This window comes from Acomys minous (genome assembly GCF_964271855.1).
Source record: "Acomys minous genome assembly, chromosome: 15".
In the NCBI taxonomy this organism is placed as follows: Eukaryota; Metazoa; Chordata; class Mammalia; order Rodentia; family Muridae; genus Acomys; species Acomys minous.
This window is the reverse complement of record NC_140497.1, coordinates 94479136-94505109: the sequence shown is the minus strand read 5'-3', so window position 1 is coordinate 94505109 and position 25974 is coordinate 94479136. Positions and strand designations below refer to the sequence as shown.

The 25974-nt window shown below is 49.1% G+C and overlaps 1 protein-coding gene across 2 annotated transcripts in view; it reads right to left on the bottom strand.

Moving 5' to 3' along the window:
- LRRC8C (leucine rich repeat containing 8 VRAC subunit C) overlaps positions 1 to 25974 on the bottom strand; it is a 77287-nt gene that overhangs the window by 35538 nt on the left and 15775 nt on the right. The window contains exon 2 of one of the 2 annotated variants that reach the window (XM_084759774.1): positions 19378 to 19448. The exons of the other annotated variant lie outside the window; for it this stretch is intronic. The gene's annotated coding sequence lies outside the window, so the exon portion shown is untranslated. The remainder of the gene's footprint in view (positions 1 to 19377; positions 19449 to 25974) is intronic. 2 annotated transcript variants of the gene reach the window in all.

The window sequence follows — 25974 nt, the reverse complement described above, 5'->3', positions numbered from 1 at the left end:
TGGCATTCATGAGGTCTACACCACCAAAGCCAACTGCGCTTCATGCTGGCACGGGGTGGGAAGGGTTCAGGGGTGCCCACCCCTAACTGAGGAGCTGTGGGGTGGGGTGGCTTCTAGCGGAGGGAGAGTGAGTTTTCTTTAAGCGTGTGGTTCTGGTAGGTTGACTACACCCCGCTGGATGTCATCACACCCCCAAATATGTGGCTGGTGCAAATCAGAGTCACTGGATAATTATACTAAAATCAAAAAGGATGAGATCAGGAGAAGGGGAGAGAGGTGGGGTGGACCCAGGAGGAACTAAGGGGAGGGGCTGCGGGTTAACATGATCAAAATGCAATGTGTGAAATAAGCAAAGAATTAACAAAAATGTTTGTAAAAGATAAAAACAAAAAAAAAAAAAAAAAAAGGAAGCACACAAATAAATATACTCTGGCATGGTGTCTCATGAAATCCCAGCACTTGGGAGCTGAGGCCGGAGGACCCCTCCCCTCCTAAGTACAGAGTACATGACAGCGAATGTCAAACAGGTCCTATGAAGCCTGAACAGCCCCCAGGGAAAAAAGCGTAAGCAGTGCGTCCTGGTGGTCCAGCCCTACAACTGGAACGCATGGTTCTCTCCATGCTCCGCCAACGCCTAGCTCCTGCAACCAGCGTTCTGGCACACTCAGAGCCGGCACCTCAGGCTCTCACACCACCGTCCCTCTACCTCAGACGCCATCTTTCATTCATTCATATCCCTTTTCTTAAATTAATATTGTCTCCTATGTCTAGAATGTAGGCTTCATAAAGCAGGAGTAAATCTTGTCTGTCCACTTTTCATGTAACACCTCAATGGCTGCCATATGTTAGAGGTTATGTATAACCCACATATGTGTGAGTTTGTGCACATTCGTGTATGCACAGGGAACAAGCGGCTGACCAATTAAATAAAAAATCTCAAGGTCAGTGTCTTAGCATTCTATTGCACCATGATCAAGGCAACTCACAAAATAAAGCATTTAATTGACAGCTTGCACACAGTTTCCCAGGACTAGTCCATTATCATCATGGAGGAAGCAGGCATACAGACAGACAGACAGGCAGGCAGACAGACAGACAGACAGACAGGCAGGCAGCAGGCAAGCAGGCAGGCAGACAGACAGGCAGGCAGGCAGGCAGGCAGGCAGACAGACAGGCAGGCAGCAGGCAGGCAGACAGACAGACAGGCAGGCAGGCAGACAGACAGGCAGGCAGGCAAGCAGGCAGCAGGTAAGCAAGCTGGCAGGCAGGCAGTAAGGCAGGTAGCAGGCAGGCAGGCAGGCAGCAGGCAAGCAGGTAAGGAGGCAGGTAGGCAGGCAGGCAGCAGGTAAGCAGTAAGGCAGGCAGGCAGTAAGGCAAGCAGCAAGGCAGGCAGCAGGCAGGCAGGCATGGGGCTGAGAACTTTACATCCTGATCCACAGGCAGCAAACACGGACAGGGACACTGAGCCTGGCTGGGGTGTTGAAACCTTAACATTCCCCGCCCCCCTCTTCCCCCCAACACACTTCCTCTCACACCTAATCCCACGAGGCCACACCTCCTAACCCTTCTCATCCTTCTCACACAGTCCACTCCCTGGTGACTAAGCACTCAATCATGTGAGGCTACGTGGCCAATTCTCATTCAAGCACAAGGTTATAGATGAATCCATCTGCATCCTTTGTTAGTGAAAACAAAACAGAAGAAAAACAATTAAACGCTATCAGACAATTCTGGATATGACCCAACACAATTCTATTTTATTTTTTAAAAAACCTTTTGTTAGATTTTTAATTTTACATTAGATTTTTATTTATTTACCCTGTATTAGTGTTTTGCCTGCACATATGTGTGCACACTATTTGCATGCCTGCATCTTGAGGGGGTCATAAGACGGTGCTGGAACTGGAGTTATGGATGGTCATGAATTGCCGTGTAGGTGCTGGGAACTGACCCCGGGGCCTCTGGAAGGGCCGGTGCTTTAACTACTTAGCTACCTCTGTTCCCCCTGTGTTTGATGAGAACGGCCTCACAGGCTCTCACATTCGAATGCTTAGTCCTGGGCTGGTGAGCTGTGGGGGTAGGATTAGGAGGTGTGGTCTTGCTGGAGGAGGTCTGTCACAGGGAGTGGAGGTGGGGTGGGGTAGTGGCGGGTGAGGTGGGGGTGGGGTAGTGGCAGGTGGGGTGGGGTGGGGTAGTGGCAGGTGAGGTGGGGGTGGGGTAGTGGCAGGTGAGGTGGGGGTGGGGTAGTGGCGGGTGAGGTGGGGGTGGGGTAGTGGCGGGTGGGGTGGGGTGGGGTAGTGGCAGGTGAGGTGGGGGTGGGGTAGTGGCAGGTGGGGTGGGGGTGGGGTAGTGGCAGGTGGGGTGGGGGTGGGGTAGTGGCAGGTGGGGTGGGGTGGGGTAGTGGCGGGTGGGGTGGGGTGGGGTAGTGGCGAGTGAGGCGGGGGTGGGGTAGTGGCGGGTGGGGCGGGGGTGGGGTAGTGGCGGGTGGGGTGGGGTGGGGTAGTGGCGGGTGAGGCGGGGGTGGGGCAGTGGCGGGTGGGGTGGGGGTGGGGTAGTGGCGGGTGAGGCGGGGGTGGGGTAGTGGCGGGTGGGGCGGGGGTGGGGTAGTGGCAGGTGGGGTGGGGGTGGGGTAGTGGCGGGTGGGGTGGGGGTGGGGTAGTGGTGGGGTGGGGTGGGGTGGGGTAGTGGCAGGTGGGGTGGGGTGGGGTGGGGTAGTGGCGGGTGAGGTGGGGTGGGGTAGTGGCAAGTGGGGTGGGGGTGGGGTAGTGGCGGGTGAGGTGGGGGTTCTGGGGGTGTGGGGTGAGGGTGGGCTTTGTGGTTTCAATGGCCCAAGCCAGGCTCAGTCTCTCTAAGTCTCTCCCTCTCCCTTACCCTGCTTGGCCACATCCACTTGCAGATCAGGAAGCACTCTTTCAGCCATATCACTGTATCGCTATGCCTACCTGCCTCCCGCCATGAACAGCCACAGACTCACCCTCTGGAACTGTAAGCTCCAGTGAGATGTCCCCTTCTCACAGTGGCCTTGGTTGTGGTTCATCCCATCGTTAGAACAGTGACTAAGACGCATGTTTCCTACTTCTTATTAATATTTTTTGTGGTACTGGGCATTGAAGTCAAGGCCTCATACTGACTAGTCTGACATTCTACCACTGAGCTACATCCACAGCTCCAGGCCCTCTTCAATTTCTAATTTAAAAAAATATTTATTTGTTTGTTTATTACATATACAGTGTTCTATTTGCATGTAACTCCTGCAGGCCAGAAGAGGGCATCAGATCACGTTATAGATGGTTGTGAGCCACCATGTGGTTGCTGGGAATTGAACTCAGGACCTTTGGAAGAGCAGTCAGTGCTCTTAAACTCTGAGCCGTCTCTCCAGCCCAATTTCTAAATGTTTCAGGCCATCTGTATGTTGCCCAAGCTGGCCTTGAACTCACCGTGTAGCTCAGTGAGGGCTCAGCCTTATAAGCATCCTGCCTCACCCTACCAAGTCCCTGACCACGCCTGGCATACTGCCACACACATACACACACCCCTACACACACACACACACACCTACACACATACACCTACACACACACACCTACACACACCTACACACACACCCCCAAACAAACAAACAAAAACCCAAAACAACAATAAAAAACAACCCCCCCCCCAAATAAAACAAGTCCTGAATACTATTTTGAAAGTGGTTATTTGCCAGGTGCTATTATTAGTAAACATCTTGGGTTGGAACTAAATAAGGCTTTCCTTAGAAAAACCATTTCATAACTATCTACAGCCCTGCCAGGTATATTTTTAGAAGTAGTTGAAAGATCTAGAAAACAAGATACATACGCCTCACGATGTATCAGTCTGACTTGTGGCATTTAAAGGTGGCTTCAGGTCTGGTTTTTCTACAGCAATGTCACCATCTGGGTGAAAAGTGTGCTTGGAAAGAACAGAACTGGCTCACGGCTTATTACTGTGGACTAGCATGTGAGGCATGTCCATGATACCAGCACTCCCAGGGCAGAGGCGGAGGACGGGAGTTCAAGGTTATCCCAGGCTAAGTCAGCCTGGGCTACATGAGACCCCGTCTCAAAACAATAACAAAGAGTTGTTAAATTGGAAGGCTTAAAATGTTAATCCTAGCGGGTGTGGAGTGGTGCACACCTTTAATTCCTGCACCCAGGAGAAAGAGGCAGGCAGATCGCTGAGCTCAAAGCCAGCCACGTCTTTATAGCGAGTTCAAGGCCAACCAGGGCTACAGTAAGACCCTGTCTCACAAACCAAATCAATCAATAAACCTCAAATCTATAAAATAAAAAGTAGCATAGAAGTATCTGAGTAATTCAGTTAAAACCTGATGTTTCATAAAGAAGAAAAAAAGAAGGACATAAACAAGAAGAACGGTTGCTTCTACAAGCCAAACACTTCAAAGATGAAAGACCTTTCTGAGCTCTGAAGGGAACTGGGGAATTTAACGGCTGATCTTCTGGGTGGTGGAAAACAGGCCCAGCGCCAAGAGAGGGGGCAGCTGATGGAACAACAGAGAACGTTTGTTTTTATTTGTTCCGTTCCCTCTGTCCAAATGACCCATCCTCAAAAGTTAACAGAGATGGCTGCTCCACGGGCCTAAAAATGGTTACTCGGACATAAAAGTTACTGCAAAGTAAATAAATAACGTCCTCTCCATAGAGAACTGGGAATCTGCGGAAAGATAGGTTGGTTCACTTGTACCGCAGGCGCTGGCTCCAAGCACGGTCGGCCCTGGGGCTGCAGGTGAGGAGAAGGAAGCCGAGGGGCTCACTGGCTTCACCTCCCCCTCCCTGGAGGCTCAGGGGCTCAGCTTATCCATGGAGAGCCTTGAAATGAGCATGTTCTCCATGGCAGGGGCCGGTGACCTCTCTGTCACCCTGACCATAGACCTGGCAGCTTCCATCAGCCACACCCTGAACCGTTCATGTGGAGGAGGGCAGGGAGTGAGACCCTTGCACCAGGATGGAACCATATACTGAACAATTACCCACGCCTAGTCACAGGGGTGAGAGACAGCCAGGATGCTTCGTATGGACAGAGCTGCCTGAATCACTGGGGTTGAAGAGGTGCCTCCTTTGAGTCCTTCACATTGCTCTCCCTGAGGCGGTACTGATTTTTATTTCTGTTTCTGTTAAGATACACTTGGCATTGTCTATCCCACAGGCGAGAACAGGTCTGAGCTGGTTGAGGCATCACAGAGGAGGAGTGCAACAAAGGACGTTATTTTTTTTCAGCTACCCAGCATAAATCTAGACGCTTCATCTTCCTGTTAACGAGGTACACTGTCCTCCAGATGGGCAGCGGCACCGATCCTATACGGGGCATCCTCCACCCGACACCTCGACTGCCCATGCTAGGTACTGAGTTCATGAGAGTCTCATCCCAACCAGCAACATTATTTTGGCATCTCAGGGCTCAGTCAGCACCTCCCCAAGCACAGGTGGCAATGACGGGGCTAGCGACCACTGCTCTACATCCGTCCCACCGTCCTCCCTCAGTCTGTCCACGTCTACGTAGGAGCCCACCTGTGCACTGCACAGACGTCCGTTCTCTGGCCAGAGGGCGAGCCTTTAGATCTGTTTAGCAGCAGCTTTAATTGGCATACACTCATGGGTTCTGGGGCCCCAGCGTTCTGAATTTTGGTGGTCCTTGGGCTTGAACCAAGACCCTTAGGCATGTTAGGCAAGTGCTACATTGCTGGCCTAGCATAAACACCTTTCCCCGCATGGCAGGCCTCTCAGCTTTCTTCCTTTGGTGACTGACATGTAAATTGCTGCTGACTAGTTATCCCGACACACTACAGAAGGCAAGATCAAACTCCTCCTACGGGACTGCTTGGTGCTGCCACCTTGCTTCCTCCCATCCTCCCATCCTCCCTGCCATGCCGCGTCCCCAGGGACCGTGACAACCGTCCTCTTCCACCAGGCCAGGCCTGCGGGTCCTCACAGTGCTGCTGTGAGGACCCGCGACACTTTTCGCTCTGTGCTTGGCTTCTCTCTCTTTATTAGGATGCTCTGCAAGTTTACCCGTGTTGCCATTTCACCCTTTTCTTTCTCTCTTTTTCTTCCTCGTTCCCCCTGTTCAGCATTTTAAATCCACCAAATGCCCAACATGGGGTCCATCATGGAGACTGAAAGCTAACCAAGAAGCTAGGGCGGAAACGTGGGCGGCGACACGCATCCCGGAGAGGAGGCTGAGGGGCGCGGCCCTTCGCTCTGCCTCTCAGCTCCTCACAGCCATTCAAACTCAAAGGGCTTGTCCGAGGCAGCCCAGCTCTTGCGAAGCGTGGGGCAACTAGTCTTTCACTTCTTGAAGAGAGGACAGGATCTACAGCTGTGTAAGCCAGGGGTGGTGATGGACACCCGGAGTCCTAGCACTGGAGAGGTGGGAGGAAGGGGGTGCTGGGAGGGAGGAGGGGGCACTGGGTGGGAGGAGGGGGTGCTTGGAGGGAGGAGGGGGCGCTGGGAGGGAGGAGGGGCGCTGTGAGGGAGGAGGGGGTCGCTGGGAGGGAGGAGGGGGATGCTGTGAGGGAGGAGGGGGTCGCTGGGTGGGAGGAGGGGGCGCTGGGAGGGAGGAGGGGGCGCTGTGAGGGAGGAGGGGGCGCTGGGAGGGAGGAGGGGGATGCTGGGAGGGAGGAGGGGGATGCTGGGAGGGAGGAGGGGGGCACTGGGAGGGAGGAGGGGACACTGGGTGGGAGGAGGGGGTGCTTGGAGGGAGGAGGGGGCGCTGGGAGGGAGGAGGGGGCGCTGGGAGGGAGGAGGGGGCGCTGGGAGGGAGGAGGGGGCGCTGGGAGGGAGGAGGGGGCGCTGGGAGGGAGGAGGGGGCGCTGGGAGGGAGGAGGGGGTGCTGGGAGGGAGGAGGGGGTCGCTGGGAGGGAGGAGGGGGTCGCTGGGAGGGAGGAGGGGTCGCTGGGAGGGAGGAGGGGTCGCTGGGAGGGAGGAGGGGTCGCTGGGAGGGAGGAGGGGGCGCTGGGAGGGAGGAGGGGTCGCTGGGAGGGAGGAGGGGGGCGCTGGGTGGGAGGAGGGGGCGCTGGGAGGGAGGAGGGGGCGCTGGGAGTTCAAGTCCAGATTCAGCTCCACAGTGTGTTTGAGCACAGCTTGGGATATAGGAGATTGTCTCAAAACCAAAAGGAAAACCCAACAATCAAAAAATAAAACCAAATATGTGATCGCTTGTCTCAAAACCAAAAGCAAAACCCAACAATCAAAAAATAAAACTAGCTTTGTGCTCGCCTGGGCCTGAGGAAACGAAGTGGAAACAAACCTGTGCCTAGCTTTCACACTGCGACTTAGAATTAGAATAGATTCAGACAAACTTTTAAACTTCTCTTGCTGTATAAACTCTTCTCAAGCGGTTTTGGTTTTGAGGCAGTGTCTCATGTAGCCCAGGCTGGCCCTGAACTGGCTACAGAGTCGAGGATGACCATGAACTTGTGATTTTTCTGTGTCCACCTCTTGAGTCCTGATGCCACAGGTATGTGCCACTGCGCCCACTTTTATTCAGGGCTGGGGACTGATCCCAGCACACTGTGCACCAGGCTGTACTCCATCGACTGAGCTACACCCCCAGCCCTGATACAAACTCCTGCCACTTGCAATCCAAATCCTAAGAACCAAATAGGTTTGGATGGAAAAAATGCCCCAATAGGCTCCTGTATATTCAGCTGGGTGCGGTAGAGCACGCCTTTAATCTTAGCACTGGGGAGGCAGAGGCAGGTGGGATCTCTGTGAGTTCAAGGCCAGCCTGGTCTATAGAGTGAGCTCCAGGACAGCCATGGCTACACACAGATAAACCCTGTAACCATAACAACAACAACAACACAATTTATTCAATAGTTTTCTCCACTATCACTTAAACTGGCATTTTTCTAGTGTGAAGAGCCATAGCTCTCTTCTGAGTAGCACTGAGAGGTGTGATCTCCTCACACACTTAACCACTACACCAACAGTGACTGCAGAAAGAGATGCAGGGAGCCTCCATGTAAGGAAAGTGTCCAGGAAAAAAAAAAACCGCGTGAGAGTAAGTGAGCCAGCATGAGGTATACTGGCTCTACAGGCATCGACTTCAAAGAGAAAATGAAATTATTTGGGTTGCCTGGGTAACGCCAAGATTAAAAATGTGGAAATGAAAATGCAGGCTCAAACATTAACAAAACCTTCCTCAGCAGGAGGGCATCTCATATGAGCTTTGCCATGGCAACACGCGAATCCCCACACAGGCGGATCAAACAGAGAATACCCAAGGGGCGGAAGCCTGGCAGTGAAGACCGTACTGAATCAGCGCCAACCCAACACCTCACGGGGGCTTGCTGGGATTGCGGGTGACTTTCTCTAACATCTTAACCCATTTTAAAAGTTAAACACCACATTACCTCTACCAACTCAGTTCTCCAAATTGGCACTCAGTCTACAGCACTGGTTTTATTCAGGGGAAACACACACACACACACACACACACACACACACACACACACACACACACACACGAAGACAAACAGGAAGGCCAGAAACCCTGTGGTGGTTTAGAGTAAAACTCTTCTGCATGGCCTCAGGCATTTGAACTGTTCAGGAAGGTTCCGGAGGCGTGGCCCTGCTGGGGGACTTATGTCACTACGGCTGGGCTTTGAGAGCGTAAGGCTTCATTCACCCTGTGATGAAGTGCTTGTGGTTCACGGTGTGCGCCCTCCGCTTGTTGCTCCAGCCACCACGTCCACTACGCCCTGCCACACTCCCAGCATCCCAGACTCTTCCCTCTGGAACTATAAGCCCAAATAAACTCTCTTTTCCCTAAGTTGCCTTGGCCGTGGTGTTTTTTTTATCACAGCAACAGGAAAGTAACTAATGCAGCCGTCACTTGTATCTTCCACGTCTGCTTGTACCTTTGTGGGGGAAATAACGTCCCCAGTACCAAGGCCGTAGGTAGACCACACTGTGACAATTGTGCTGCTGTAGTTCCACAGTATTATGAGTAATTCTTCCTGGTGCTGGCAAGTGAACCCAGGAGCCTGCACATCTGAGAACTTCCTCTGTGACAGAATAACATTCTCAGGTCCAGTGTTGGTCAGTGAGGCCCTTGCATCAGACCGGGTGGCAGGATGGCCCTCCAGGGAAAGGACCTGGGCCAGGACCTCTGCCACCTGTAACCCAGGAGAGTAGATGAGTTAATTCTTTTGCTTCCTCATGCTTAAAAGGCGGAGCCAAGTAGCTACTTTCTTCTGGAAGTGTTAGCAAGTGTGTAAGCACTAAGTGGGGTGAGAGGCAGGGACTTAATATCTGTCAGTAGTGATGACAATTAGATTTGGTAGGTGTGCCAGGGAGGTGACAATTTGAAAAAAAAAAACCTGTCATTGTGGTAAGAAAAGTTCACATAAAATCTACCTTCTCAGCAGTATTTAGCTGTGCAGTGTGGCTTTGCTCACCACAGCGTCAACGTTCTTCAGAACGTCCCAAGAATGCATTTACCTTGCTAACTGACATAGTACAGCCCTGAGGGGGTTTAAATGAGCACAGCCCCACAGGCTCCTCTGTTCACACGTGCTCGGTCCTCAGTTGGTGGGAGTGCTTGGTAAGGGTTAGGAGGGTGGCCCTGTTGAAAGAGGTGTGGCCCTGAGGTGGGCTGGGAGGTTTCAGAAGACTCAGCCATTCCCAGCATGCTCTCTGCTTCTCCCAATTTACGGACTGGGGCGTGAGCTCTCAACTGTGGCTCCCGCATCTTGTCTTCTGCCTGCTGCACACTCACTGTCTGAAGCCATAGGCCTCAAATAAACGCTTTCTTCTGTAAGTTGCCTCCGTCATGTTGCCTCACAATAGCAATAGAAAAGTGGCTAAGACACTGAGCCCAGTAACTCCCACTGGTCCCCTCTCCTCAGAACCACGGGGACACTCTCTAACGGGATGAACCGGATTGTTGTAGACGCGCCATGCGAGTGGAGTCGTGCAGTGTCTGCTGCTGTGTGACTGGCCTATTTCTCTTCACGTAAAGCTTTCAGGGTTTATGGGTGCCATGACACATCGCAGAATCGACTTCTTTTTGGAAAGCTGGAATATGCCGCATTTTGAAAGCGATGCATTAGACAGGACCCGTGAGGCTCTGCCCTTCCTGAGGAGCTACAGGCGGCTGACTGTCTCTGGAGGAGACGGGGAGACGTTTTCTTCAGTGGTGTGGCTACTGGTGAGTTGTCCTGTTCCTGTATTCTAGGCCCTGTGCGCAGCCTCAGTTAAACTAAAAAGCAAAGCAAAACAAAACAACAAAACACCCAGACATATTCACCTGTTGATAGGTTATTTCCATATTGTGGCTACCGTGAGAAAGGTTAGTATTAATAAGAGGCATCATATTAAGAAAAATGCTTTACAAAACAAAACAAAACCAACCCCTTTAATTCACAGTTCCCTTTTTTAAAAAAGTGAGAACGGCAGGGCTAACGACAGGTAACGCTTGCCGACTGCCAGGCGTTAAAGACGGCATCTGTGGAACATGATCTTCTTGCTCTACACTGTTGGCTCGCTGTGTAGAGGATGAAGCCTACACACGAGTTAAATAGTCTCCCCCGTGTTCCAAAGTCTGTGAAAGGCAGAGCAAACTCCAACTCCACAGTCACCTTCCCGGGACATTCAGCCTTGACATAATCATCCAGCCGGGAAGCTAGCTGTCTCCAGATTGTGTCCACAGTGAACATGTTTGAGAGCGGGACACACTGAGAAGGCTCAAAGGACTCAGTGTCTGCCCATGGAGCCCATGGTATGGAACCAACTGTCACTGTAGCTGGAAAAATGGAGTGTCACGGAGCCACAGGATCACTTCTGTTTGAAGCTAACCCCTTGGGGGCGAGAACGCATTTCCCAAACACTGTCCTGCTCTGATCTCCTAATTTAGGGGTTTCCGGATGTGACATCCAGGAACTCAGTGCTGCAAAACAGGGGGAACTTTCTGTACTGAGAATTGAATACTGGGAAACTTACACCAAATTAAAATAGCAGGACACTGACCGCTTACTTCCCTTTCATTGTTCTCGGTCAAATTAACTTGGTTAGGCTACTTATTAACCATCTCTTGGCCCAAGAAAGCTACCAGGACCTCTTTTCCCTCACGTGCCAGCCAAGTGCCCGGCTTCACTGCAGATGTGTTCACGGAGGGGTTGCTTTTAGATGACTAGTTTGAAGCCAGAAACATTTTAGGTGTATCTTATGTATAATATTCCTTGAGTATTGAAGCCACAGCTTTCATCCTGTGTGGAGCACCAGTGGAAGAGGGCTCCATAAGCACCTGGGTAAGCCACACAAAGCCGAAAAGTCTCAGCTGGAGGAACAAACAGGGCCAGGTTAGGGCATACCAAGGGTTACCAGGGGACAGGACAGAGCCACTTAGAGCACATAGAGACAGCACTTGCTGAAACAAAGAACATTTTGCCCCAGATATGGACACAAATATTTTCTCTAGCTTCCTTCTAGTCTTTGCACGAACAGCTCATTTGGAGATATTTTCTTGGATTGCCCATTGAGAATATTACTACTAGGAGCCGGGGGATGGCTCCAAGGGTGATGTTCTTGCTGCAAATACAGGGACCTGAGTTTCCATTCTTAGCATCCATGAGAAAGTCAGGCATGGTATATACATGAGGGAGTAGAAAATAGATGGACTCAGGGGCTGGAGAGATGGCTCAGTGGCTAAGAGCACTCACTGTCTGCCCTTCCAAAGGACCCAGGTTCAATTCCCAGCATCCACATGGCCGCTCACACAACTGTCTGGAACTCCAGCTCCAAGAGATCTGACACCTTCACACGAACGCACATTAAGTTAAAGAAATTATTATTTAAAAAAAAAAAAGAAAGAAAATAGGCTCTCTGGAGCTTGCTGGCCCAGCCAGCGTAGTTGAGTCAGTGAGCTCCGTGTTCAGTGAGAGACCTGTCTCAAAGGATAAAGAATGACCGAGGAAGACACTCAACATCAACACCTGGTCCCCACATGCATGTGTATGCATGCTTGTACATACACATGTACAAACTATAAAAACATGCGCGCGCACACACACACACACACACACACACACACACGCTAACTCTTGCACAGCAGTACACTATCCCAACATTCAGAACCCTTTCATGGCTGCACTCTCTTCGTTGCCTGTGCTGTCTGTGTCTTCCACTCGTGTCTGGCCTGTCTCCTCTATGGCAAGGTCAACTCCTTAAGAGTCAGGGGGCCCTTGCCTCGCCCATCCCTCCATTCCGATGCCCGCAGCGGTTTCTGGTACTCGCTGGGACCACTGCTGAATGAACGAGTGAAAACTAGTGACCGCGTGACCGGAAATTCTCTCAGCTGTTAGAAAGGCAAAGCAGAAGGGCTGCGGAGAAGGCTCAGGCATCGAAGCCATTAAAAATCACTCGTGGTCCCCCTCAGTCATGGTCATAGGGGAGGAGAGTTAGGGGGAAAATGAGAGGGAGGGAGGAATGGGAGGATACAAGGGATGGGATAACAATTGAAATGTAATAGGAATAAATTAATTTTTTTTTAAGCACTTGGCTTTTCCTGACGAGGACCCAAGTTTGGTTCCGAAGGACCCACACACACTCTCACAACCTGTATGCAATGCCAGTTCCAGAGGATCTGATGTCTTCTTCTTGCCTCTGTGGCTTCCAGGCATGCGCAGAGCACACAGACGTACACACAGACGGTCACACGTAAAATAGAAACAAATAAACCTTTATGAAAAATACACATGAGAAGCATCCACTCGGCTTTCAGAGTTTAGAGTAGGTGGCCTTAGCTTCGAGGCAAGAACCCTGAGTTTCCTTTACCGCTCTGCACAGTTTCTCAGGGCGCTGCACTTCTCTCAGAAGCCAAAAGGGCAGCATAGGTGTGTAAGACACTCATCAAGATATGTGTGTGCAGACAGAATAAAAAAAAATCTTTCTGTCCTCTTCAAGGAGTTGGAGGATTCATGCCGACCTCGTGGCCTTCCGAAGACCCACCCTGGACGGAAGTACAACACAGGCCTTGACTAAGCAACGGTTCTCAGCAACAGTTTAGGTCACAGTCCCTGAAGGTACATGGCCAATAGCAAACAGCAGTGTGACAATGCTGGAGCCGTGGGAGGTGACACAGGAGGGGGTTCACACTGATGCTTCTTTTTCAAGGAAGTCCTACATGAATCCTACCGAGGTGACATAGAGGCCCTAACGGCTGTAGGCAGCAGTAGTTGGGCCCCTCGCCTCGGTATGGAGAGCTCTTCTTTTAAGAAGAATGTAATCTAGAGCCCGGCATTAACACCTCCCCAAGATCCACTCTTGGGAATACATCCCAGGTACCCGTACATCCCAGATAAGCCCTCTAGCTCCGGTCTATGTTGCCAGCCTCTATTTCTGACCAATCTCTACTGTTACGTTGATGCACACCAGCTGGATGACCACAGGAGCCTCTTAATCGATTTTCCTGTGAGCCAAACCCTCCAATAGTTCTCCATCTTACTCAGGAAAAAGAGAAAATCTGAGCAAGCCCATACACTCCTGCCTTCTGCTGTTGGGGGGTTGGTCTGGCTGCTGCCCAAATGAACAGACTCACGGACCCCAAAATGTTTGTAACCTTGCCTAAGAACTTATTCATGTTTGACCAATAACAAGCCAACACACATGGGCAGGGCAAATGGGATAGGTGCGGCTAAGGTTCGCAGGCTTGTGGGACAGAGACCGGAAGAGGATCTTGGGAAGGAGACGGGAGAGGAAGTGGAGAAGGAAGGAGGCTGCCGCCATGGGTGAGGTGGAGGAGGAGCACATGGCCGGTGTGGATGGAGGACTTGGCCCAGATAAAGAACACTGGAAAGTATTTTGGGATTATGGATGGGAGGTAGCTCGATAGAAAGTACTAGAAGCAGATGGCATGGGATTGGGGCAGGGAGGTATAGAAGGTAGTTTAGGGTAGTAACATCTGCCCTTCCCCAGGTGAACCAAGACTATTTGAAAATATAGCAGGTGTCTGTGTTTTTATTGATTGATAGTGGGTTAGAAAATACCATCGTAGTAATTATAGCCTAATAATAAACACTTCTTAGGCCAGGCGGTTGTGGCGCACGCCTTTAATCCCAGCACTTGGGAGGCAGAGGCAGGCAGATCGCTGTGAGTTCAAGACCAGCCTGGTCTACAAAAGCGAGTTCAGGACAGCCAAGGCTACACAGGGAAACCATGTCTTGAAAAACTAAAACAAAACAAAACAAAACACTTACTAGGCTGGGCTTATAAGCTAACCACAGCATCCTGCTCCTCAGCTCTGTCCAGCTCCTATCTGCTCTAGCCACACAGGCCCTTCTAGACCTCCATGGGACATTCCACATCCATCCCCGTCTCAAGACCTTCATACACACAACACCTCTGCTCGGAATTCTCCTCTTTGTGGCATCAGCAGGCTCGACCCCTCCCCGTCCTCAGGGCTCGTGGAATCTGGCTCCGGTCTCACCTACCCGTTACCGTCTCTGTCACCACATGGCGGTGTACGCCACCACCGCCCCTAGCGTGGGCAGTAACGCGGCAAAGCCGCTTTAACGTTAAGCCCACAGTCCACGCTCCTTTTCTCTTCCACACCACTTGTCACAGTTGAACACACGCGTGTTTCCTTCTCTGTCTTCTCCCATTTGAAGTCCCACCAATGCGGGGATTTCTTTAATGGAAGTTGTTCTTTGTCCCTATCACCCAGGATGGTGCCTGCCTGAGTGAACGAACAAAGCAGTAGAAACAGAGTGCGTACAGAAATGCCGGAAGTGAAGGTGAGCGTAGGGCTGTGGACGGCTAACAGACGGGCCCAGGGCCTGGCAGTGTGTGCGAACGCTCCAGTGCACGCGCACACAAAATGCTTCGTGTGGTGCATGGGCACCAGGGTTCCATCTGTCTGTCGAGTAACACAGTTAGGAAGGGACTGATTGTTAAATGACATAGACAGAATCTAATCAAAATTCAAAAGCTGTTAAGAGGAGAAATAAATGGGTGAAAACAAGTCACAGGTGTAGGGAAAAACTTCTCCTTTTCCTTCCTGGTAAGGAAATAAGGCCATTGGCTGACGAATGAGACCTCATCAAACTAAAGGAAACAGCTAATCAACTGAAGAAGTAGTCTACAGAATGAGGGAAAATCTTCACTTGTACATCTGAGAGAGGATTAGTATCTCGAATATACAAAGAACACAAAAAGCTAAACAGGAAGTCGAATAACCAGGCCAAGGAATGAACTAATGAAATAAACGAACAATTCCCAAAAGGTGGGACACAGACAATAACAGCATGAAAAACGCACCTCAGGGAGAGTCTACCTTGCCCCAGTTAGAATAGCAGTCATTAAGGAAACGAGCCACACCTTAATCCCAGCACTCTGGAGGCTGAGGGAAGGCGTGCGTACATACTCTGGTTCCAAGTACAAAACGCTCTGTGAGTTGAGAACAGGACAGCTAGGGCTACAAGTGAGACTCTTTCTCAAGACAGAAATAAAACAAAAGTCCAAAAAGGGGTCTCGAACACACACGAAAAAATGGGCGTTATACAGGAAGGCCCTTGGTGCCTGGCTAGGACCCTGGGGACCCTTTGGGGAGCTCTCTGGAAACATGGACAGTGCTTTGTGTTCACGTACATCTGTGTGAGTCTGCGTCGGGGACTGCCCAGTGGAGAACCTGCTGCTGGAAACCCAACACAGGCGGCGTGGGGGTCTCTCAACTTTGGCCACGCGGCAGAGCCACTCACTCCTGAATGAGTTAGGCATGTAGGCCAGGCTTGAGGCGTTTTATTTTAGTGCGTGTTCCAGGGTTTCCCTTTACACAAAGAGGGAGCTTTGTTAAAATACTATCAACATTGTTAGCTCCACTTATCAAACCAACACAGGATTAGGACTCTGGGTTGGGACCTCATTCCCTAGAAACGTCTTAGGAAGTGAAGTCACACACCTGCCGAGATCTTACAGGAAAGCCAGAGCTCCAGGGAGCGCTGACAAAGGCGGAGCTTGCTTACACAGAATGATTTCAGTACTCTATGATCTGATTGGTTGGCTGATTACAGCTAGGGACTGGATGGTCTCTGAACATGCTAAGCACATGCTGTTCCACTGAGCTACACCCTTGGCCCCTGTTTTAGTAATTAATTAATTAATTATTTTTTTTATTTAATTAACTTATTCAGATTACATCTAAATTCTTATCCTATCCCTTGTATCCTCCCATTCCTCCCTCCCTCCCACTTTCACCCTATTCCCTTCCCCTAGGTTTGTGACCGAGGAGGACCTCCTCCCCCACTATATGGTCATAGGCTATCAAGTCTCACCTTGGTGGCCTGCTTATCCTTTCTCTGAGTGCCACCAGGCCTCCCCACCAAAGGGAAGTGGTCAAATATGGGGCACCAGAGTTCGAGTCAGAGTCAGTCCTTGCGCTCCACACAACTGTGGAGAATGTCCTGTCCATTGGCTAGATCTGAGTAGGGGTTCAATGTTTACTGCATGCATTGTCCTTGGTTGGTGCAGTAGCTTGAGCAGAACCCCTTGGGCCCAGATCCGCCTGTCATGATGTTCTTGTAGGTTTGTAGGACCCTCTGGAGCCTTCTATTTTATTAATTTATTTTGAGACAGGGTCTCACTGTGTACCTCTGGCTAGCCTGCAACTTGCTGTACAGACCAGGCTGGCTTTGAACTCATAAAGATCCTTTACCTTGGCCTCCCAAGTGCTGGGAATAAAAGTGAATTCCATCATGTCTGGCCAGCACCATAATTTAATATTATGTCTTTAGCTTGTATTTGCCTCCATACCACATCAGGATTAACAGAGGTCCCCATGAACTTGGCTTTAGGGGAAAGCATGCTGCTTGAGCAATACTGAAGGGGGGCTTGGGCCATGACTATGGTACCTTATTTTGAGAGCCCAAGTGGCTAAGTATTTTCATATACAATCTGAGAGCAACACTTCCTACCTGCTGCGGACACTCCCTCACTACTTGGGCTATTTATAGCCTCGGCTGTGTGTCCGCCCACACTGTAAACTGTAAGGGCAGAGTCTAAGAGCCTCGCTCCGGGCACTCCCAGCTCCTGACCTAGTTGCCCTGGCAGTAACGGTTTATATGACACGGAAACGAATATGCGCACCCATGGCTTAGCCCCATCGAATATTTTCTGAGTGTGGAAAATGCGCCAAACATAAATGTTACGATAGGGTCTGTGTTTGTTTGGTAACTGGAAGCCAGCAACATTGATCTTATCCCCCTGTGTATAAAGGAAACCCTGGGACACAAACTAAGGTTTAAAGTGTGTGAGGAAAGTGCAGGCACACCACGTGAGCGGCGTTACATATCTCCCCCTATTCCAAGGCTTGAGTTTCCACAAGCCTATGTGTATGGGGAAAACCTGAGATTTCAGAGTTTACTATCCTGCCTGGGGCTGCACAGGGGAAGTACAGGGGCCTCAGCGTCACGCGGGGAGCCTCTTTACAGTACCATTAAATCCCCACCACAGCCAACACTGAGCTTCTTCCTGTGTATGGACAGGACGTCAGCAGCAAGAGGGGCCATTCTCACTTTCATTTCCCACTGGTTAACTCAGCCCAATCTCAAAGGGGATTTTAAATGAGCATTTATTAATTGTACCGTGGCATTTTCATAAAAGCGTGGGATATAATTTGACCCTGTCCACAGCTCATGTCTTCTGTCAGCACCCTTGGGTATTGTCCTCTGCAGGATTATTTAGAAGCTGGGTGCTGTCACTATCTCTCGGTTCCTACGAGCTGACAGTGCCACGGACGTTTTGCTTGCCTCTCGCTCACTGGTTTCTAACTCTGGACTTGCATCCTCAGCTCTCTAGCCTTAGGTGCTGAGTAACCTCCCAGAGCCTAACCGCAGCCTCTGCTCCTCCCAGGACTCATGCAAGTCCGTTTCTTCAGCCAGCCGACAGCCCACATGCCTATTCACACTAAATATTTGTCATTACCACTCAGTGCAAGAAATAATAACACACAGGCTCAATTTTTAAATCAACTGCTTCATTTTAGAGAGAAAAATGAGGATTTCCCCAGTCTTACCCATGGATGAGCCTGATACTAAAATAGAAGAATTTTTCTTAGAATAAGGACATGGGTGTATATTTTTAAATCATGGCCGTCTTGCCATCCTTAACCACCTCTAAATAAAATGCTGACAAGAGGGAAATGTTGAGGCAAGCAGAAAGACCGCTTGAAAATGTTCGTGAGATAAGAACTCTCTAGTCCTTTCAGATTACATTCTGAAAGCAAAATGTACTTGAAGACAGGCCTCCTTCCAGGTTTCTAAGCAAACACACCCAAATAGACTAATTAATATATCAGGGCCTTCGGCCACCCTCAGATGCCATGCTGAGCGCTGTTATGATGTCGCATAAATGACTCTCATTTAGCGAGAACGTCAACAGGAAGAGGTCTGGCAGAAACATAGAAACCTCAGAGCAAACGAAATCCGGAGACTCAAACAAGTCCCTTCCCAGAAATGCTGGTCAAACCAAACAGCAGAGCGCAGAGGCCGGCAAGGCCAACCTGTCCTCAGGGTTGATGCCTCTTCATGTGAGGCATCTTACTATGTTCTAGTCTGGACAGAACTCAAGGGGGCTTTGAGGGAATGTAAAGACACTCACAGAAACACACATTTCGGGAGAGGTGGGGGTTTTCTAGAATACACCTGCTCCTCGGCACCGCGGACGTAGCTTACTGCCTCTCCCCAGTTAGTCCTGTTTTGACTTATAAAACTATTCTTCAGGTTTCCTCAGTTTGGCAGAGCGCTCACCTGGCAGCTTTGGGGGTCATCCCAGCACTGCCTGAGCTGGCTGTGGCTCCCCAAACCTTTAATCCCAGCCCTGGGAAGGAGAAGGCAGAAAGACTAGAAATTCAAGGTCATCCTTAGCTATGGAGTGTTCAGGGCCAGCCTGGGATATGTAAGACTCAAACCAAACCAAAACCAAGGTCATCTTTAGCTACGGAGTGTTCAGGGCCAGCGTGGGATACATAGGACTCAAACCAAACCAAAAGAGCTAGTACTGATTTCCAGATGTTCTTATATAATGTAGGCTGTTATGTATTGCTCCATTTGGGTCTAATTTTTTTCTCTCTGGTATTAAAAAGTATGAAAGCAAATGTATGAATGCAATCACACAGTAAGTACCTTCCAAGCCACAGTGGCTCTTGCTTACTGAAGCCACAGTCACGGCATAGCGGAGACACAGCACATTAATAGCATTTAATCCAGAACTCAAAGGCACTTTATGCAAATTCTGCTCTATGAACTAAATACAGCAGGTTTGTACATGAAGACTGGTAAAAGAACCCTTCGATTAGAACAACCTTTGTTAACAATGAAAAAAAAAACACTCCTGTCATTACCTTATGTGCCTATGTCACTTCACTGAACATCTGTGGTCCCAGAGTTCTTAGTCAGAAGCAGCCACATTAATCTAGAAAGTAAAAACACGGTTAAGTCATCTCAACTCCATTTTATACGACATATTCTGCTTTGTATGGCGGCTGCAGTACAAGCCTTATAGCCAGGAAGGTCTGGGCTTGCAGTAGGACTCTACTGGGTAGTTTTTTAAACCTCTTTAAATTATGCACAGTTTACTCAGGGAGGCAGAGGTAGGCAGATCTCTTGTGAGTTCCAGGCCAGTATGTTCTACAAAGCGAGTCCAGGACAGCCAGGGCTACACAGGGAAACCCTGTCTCAAACAAACAAACAAACAAACAAACAAACAAACAAGTATGCACAACTAGAAAAATAGGGTTGTCTAAGTTTCTATCTTGGCATCTCCTGGTACACTCTACATGCGTCTTTACCTTGGGACCACGGGAAAAGCCTATAAGAACCCTCAAACCTTGGTGTCTTCCTGAAAACAGCTGCGTTGTGTAATTTCTCCCTTGTCTTAAGATCAGTCAAGTCTCCTCAGACTGCCCATCTCTCATCCATATGTACCAGTCAAAACCCCATGAACATCAGTCCACCCCAGAGGCCCCGGATGAGCAATCTGGGATCTCCAAGCGGCTCTGTGTCTCTTGGTGCTTTACTCAGCCCTGGGTACCTCGAGAGCAGGACTCAGCGTTTCCAAGTAGCCGAAACCAATGACGCTATCAACCGAAGAGTTAGTTCCTTAGGATCATGGGTCCATGGGCAGAGAACACATTACCGCTGCTTCCCTAAGAGGACCCGCTATTAAACTGAATATTTACGTTTATACCCACAGACTTGTGTCACTTTCCGGCTCCTTCCTACAGAGGGCGGCAGTGAGTACAGACTCCTCGCTGGTCAAAGTGCTGAAAAATAAGTGTCTGATGAGCACTCAACCCTAGATGGGGCCACCTACATCACCGCCCCTCAAGGCCCAAGGAACATGACAGAGGACTTGACAGGGAGAATGTAAAAGCTGGAGGATGCAGCAGTGTCATGAAATTCTGCCGCACACATGCACACATGCGCGCGCGCGCGCACACACACACGCACACGCACACACACACAGCACAAGGCTATGCCTTCTAACCTGTCATCCTGGACTCAGGTGTCCAGGCCCCATCCCTTTCCAAGGAGCCAATGACTGCTTCCTGTAGGTGGGAGTATCAGCGGGGGACAGGTGGGAAGAAGGGCAAAGGACGGGGGTGCCAACGGAGCGTGGTGTGAGTATGCTCATAACACTGCATACATGTCTAAAGTAGCCAGGCAGGTGATAGCAGCAAAGGCCAATCCTTACTCTATATCTTATGGGTGGTTGGACTCCCTGGTGCGAAATGTAAATCTTTCTGAAAGCACGGCTGCTCTTAAGAGTTAAGGTACAGGTTTCTAGGACCCTCTGGACTCTTCTGGGGTCCTGCTCAAACTATGGCACCAGCCAAGGACAACACGTGCCGTAAACTTTGAACCCCTACCCAGATCTAGCCAATGGACAGGACATTCTCCATAGTTGAGTGGAGAGTGGGGACTGATTTTCACACTAACTCTGGTGCCCCATATTTGACCACTTGCCCTAGGTGGGGAGGCCTGGTGGCACTCAGAGGAAGGATAGCAGGATACCAAGAAGAGACTTGATGCCCTACGAGCATATACAGGGGGAGGAGGTCCCTCTCAGTCACAGTCATAGGGGAAGGGAGTAGGGGGAAAGCGGGAGGGAGGGAGGAATGGGAGGATACAGGGATGGGCTAACAATTGAGATGTAATATGAATAAATTAATTAAATATATTTTTTTAAAAAAGAGCTAAGGTACAGGGTAGCAGTATATGGAGTTCGGTTCTTCAGGCTGAATGCTTAGCTCTCTTCTCGGGTTTCTAAAATATGCGGAGCGTCTTTTCCACAATAAAGGGACGTCAATGCATGAAAGCAGAGGATATGAGTCAAAAAATACTTGACAAGAAGCCCAAAGTCCAGCCCCACTCCGGCGATAAACACCCACATGTGAAAACATCTCACCAGGGTCCTCCCCTCCCCTCCCCCACTCACACTTTTAGCTGTGTCAGGATAAAGATGACTCAGGTGCAAATCTGGAAGGTAATGAGAGGCCAGCACTGACATCAAAGTGGAGGCCATAGAGGAGAAAGGCTGCCTGTGGCCTGAGTAGGTACCCCGCAGGCCTCCAGGAGACTAGGTCACCAATTGACTCAGAGACAGGGGAAAGTGGGACGGGTGATTTAATGGGATGAGAAGACAAGGAGAAAAGGGAATTTCTGCAGCTGACAGTAAAGTGAAACAATAGTGTTCAGTAGACACAAACCAAACCCGCTGTCTATGAAGTGAACTCCAGTGCAGAAAGTGTGGGAGTGCAAACGTGCAGGAAGCTCGGTTCCTCCTAAACACCTTATATGTGGAATTTGAAAACTGTCCTTTCTCAACTTGCAACACTAAGGAGGAAAGAGTGCAGTTTACAAAAGTGAGCTAAATGGAGCAGGAGCTAGCAGGCATGTCCAGGTTGCTAAGGCTGAGGGCCAGGAAATCCGCATGTTCCCATCTGCGGATCTTTCAGATCCTCCTCTGTCTGCCTATGGTGTTGGAGCCGGAACCCAGGGTACATGTAAGACCAGCACCCTATACCCCTGGCCTCAGGTTTGTGAGACAGGGTCTCACTGTACAACTGGGGTTGCCTCCAAGTCAATCCTTCCGTCTTTTTTCTTTTTCTTTCTTTCTTTCTTTCTTTCTTTCTTTCTTTCTTTCTTTCTTTCCTTCCTTCTTGTTTTTGGAGACAGGGTCTCTCTGTGTATCCTTGGCTGTCCTGGAATCACTTTGTAGACCAGGCTGGCCTCGAACTCACAGCAACCCACCTGCCTCTGCCTCCCCAGTGCTGGGATTAAAGGCATGCGCCACCACGCCCGGCTTTATTTATTTATTTGTTTAAATCAGAACTTGAACCCAGGGTGTAGAGATTTTGAGGTGCCTTAGCAATACTTTGCAACTGACAGTGAATGAAATCCGAAGCCCTTCTGCCCTTGATTGGGCACCTCCTCCCTGCTGGGGCCTCTCACGGTCCCAGAAGATGTTCTGTGGCTGCTGGGCGAGCAAGTAGGTGGTTTACCCAGCTCTGAACTCTGAACTGCAAGACCAGCTTTCCCAGCAATGTGCGCCTGCTTGTGTAATAGCACTACTATTAGGGTTGGATTTGAGGCCTGCTCCACAGGAAAGAATCCATACCTGTTACTATAAAAACCCGGGCCAAGCCCCGTGCCTGGTGTGATCCGAAGCCCTTGGGGTAACTGAATACTAGGCTAACACAGCTTTAAAGTGCCTGGCCTCTTAATGCATATTCATCTTCATACAGGAGCAGAGAGGCCTCTTCCCAGTGAACAGTGGCGAACGCAGGGACTCAAGAAAAAAAAGAACAGCATCCCTTCTAATGCTCTGGGGACACCAAAGAAAAGGGGATGGAAAGATCAAAAGATCGCAAGGGCCAGGGCAGCTGCCATCTTTTGGGCGCTCCTAATTAGAAACCCACCAGAGAGCTGCTCATCTATTGTGTCAGGCTTGGGAGGGGACAGGGCTCAGAGCCCCATCACTCAGGGCTGAACTATGTGCTACTGAGAGATCTGGGACAGAGAAGGAATGCACCCTCCAGCCCTGGGCCCATCGGAGGTACCAACCCACAGCTTCCATTCAGTGGCCCACGGATGGCACTAGTTAAACTGCAAGCCACAAAAACAAAACCAGGAGTCCTGAATCTTGGAAAGGACCCGGTCGTGTGTGAACTTGCCAAAGGACAAAAGTCATTAATAAAATGTTGAAGTTCAGTTAATACTCCTGAAAATGAACAACTGATCAGAGTTAATTATTCTTGTTAAATTACATTAAAATGACAATCAGCACCTTAGTGTCGATTCATAAAACATTTGACTTACTTAATTTTAATCAATTTCATTTAAGTTTTAAGTAAATTAAAAATTTTTAAACTTAATTTTAAATCTGTTTTTCAACTCACTGGTTGTTATTTCCATTATTCTCTTCTATATTTTGAGGTTTAATTTATTGCCTCATATATAAATATATAAACCAGGGCTAGAGAGATGGCTCAGTGGTTAAGAGCACCGCCTGCTCTTCCAGAGGTCCTGAGTTCAATTCCCAGCAACCACATGGTGGCTCACAACCATCTATAATAAGATCTGATGCCCTCTTCTGCTGATAAAGCAGTCATATACAATAAATAAATAAATAAATATTTTAAAAATATATAAACCAGATAACTGACGCTAAACTTTTTGTGTTTTTTGCAGTTGTTTTGGTGGTTTTTTTTCTTCTTTCTTTTTCTTTTTCTTTCTTTCTTCTTTCTTTCTTTTCCTTTTTTGGGGTGTGTGTATGTGACTGTTGCTCTTTAGTAGTGATAGAATAAACCCAGGGCCTCATGTATACCAGCAAGCGCTTTGCCATGGAGCTACATCCCCAACCATGTATGTTTTTTTTAATACAAACATATACACACATCAGGCTCTGCGGGCGCCTGCCTCCCCCTCTCCTGCTTGCCCAGCACCCTGACCTACGCCCCACCGTGTCATCATTGTTTCCTAACTTGATGTTGTGCTTTTATCATTCAGCTGGAAATGTTTTACTAACATTTTCTTGAATTTGTTTTTGACTCAAAAGATACACAAAATTTACTCACTGACCTTCTTCTAAATGTCTTTACAAATATTTAAAGCGTTCAGGATGGAGAGAAGCCTCAGCTATTAAAGCTAGGCTCATAACCAAAAACGACAAATATTTGTGTATGTATGTGTGATATGTGGTGCATGATGTATGGTGTGTGTATTATGTGGTGTGTGGTGTATGGTGTGTGTGTGTGTGTGTGTGTGTGTGTGTGTGATATGTGGTGTGTGTGTGTGTGATGTATGGTGTGTGATGTATGGTGTGTGATGTGTGATATATGGTGTGTGTGATGTGTGATATGTGGTGTGTGATATATGGTGTGTGTGATGTGTGATATGTGGTGTGATATATGGTGTGTGTGATGTGTGATATATGGTGTGTGATGTGTGATATGTGGTGTGATATGTGGTGTGTGATGTGTGATATGTGGTGTGTGATGTGTGATATATGGTGTGTGTGATGTGTGATATGTGGTGTGTGTGTGTGTGTGTGATATATGGTGTATGATGTGTGATATATGGTGTGTGTGATGTGTGATATGTGGTGTGTGTGTGATATATGGTGTGTGTGATGTGTGATATATGGTGTGTGATGTGTGATATGTGGTGTGATATATGGTGTGTGATGTGTGATATGTGGTGTGTGTGATGTGTGATATGTGGTGTGTGTGTGATATATGGTGTGTGTGATGTGTGATATATGGTGTGTGTGATGTGTAATATGTGGTGTGTGATATATGGTGTGTGTGTGTGTTATGTGGTGTGTGGTGTATGGTGTGTGTGTGATATGTGGTGTGTGGTGTGTGGTGTGTGTGATGTGTGATATATGGTGTGTGTGATGTGTGATATGTGGTGTGTGTGTGTGTGTGTGATATATGGTGTGTGATGTGTGATATATGGTGTGTGTGATGTGTGATATGTGGTGTGTGTGTGATATATGGTGTGTGTGATGTGTGATATATGGTGTGTGATGTGTGATATGTGGTGTGATATATGGTGTGTGATGTGTGATATGTGGTGTGTGTGATGTGTGATATGTGGTGTGTGTGTGATATATGGTGTGTGTGATGTGTGATATATGGTGTGTGTGATGTGTAATATGTGGTGTGTGATATATGGTGTGTGTGTGTGTTATGTGGTGTGTGGTGTATGGTGTGTGTGTGATATGTGGTGTGTGTGTGTGTGTTATGTGGTGTGTGGTGTGTGGTGTGTGTGATGTGTGATATATGGTGTGTGTGATGTGTGATATGTGGTGTGTGATATATGGTGTGTGTGTGATATGTGGTGTGTGTGTGTGTATGATATGTGGTGTGTGTGATGTGTGATATGTGGTGTGTGATATATGATGTGTGTGTGTGTTATGTGGTGTGTGGTGTATGGTGTGTGTGATGTGTGATATATGGTGTGTGTGATGTATGATATGTGGTGTGTGATGTATGGTGTGTGTGTGTGTTATGTGGTGTGTGGTGTGTGGTGTATGGTGTGTGTGTGTGTGTGTGTGTGTTATGTGGTGTGTGGTGTATGGTGTGTGTGTGTGTGTGTGTGTGTTATGTGGTGTGTGGTATATGGTGTGTGTGTGTGTGTGTGTGTGTTATGTGGTGTGTGGTGTATGGTATGTGTGTGTTATGTGGTGTGTGATATATGGTGTGTGTGTGTGTGATGTGTGGTGTATGGTGTGTGTGTGTGTGTGTGATATGTGGTGTGTGTGTGGTGTGATGTATGGTGTGTGTGTGTGTGTGTGTGATATGTGGTGTGTGTGATATGTGGTGTGTGTGTGGTGTGATGTATGGTATGTGGTGTGTTCATGGGGCGGGGGTTGTTCATGTACATGCCACCCACAGAGACCAGAAGGGGCACTTGGCTGCCCCAGACCTGGA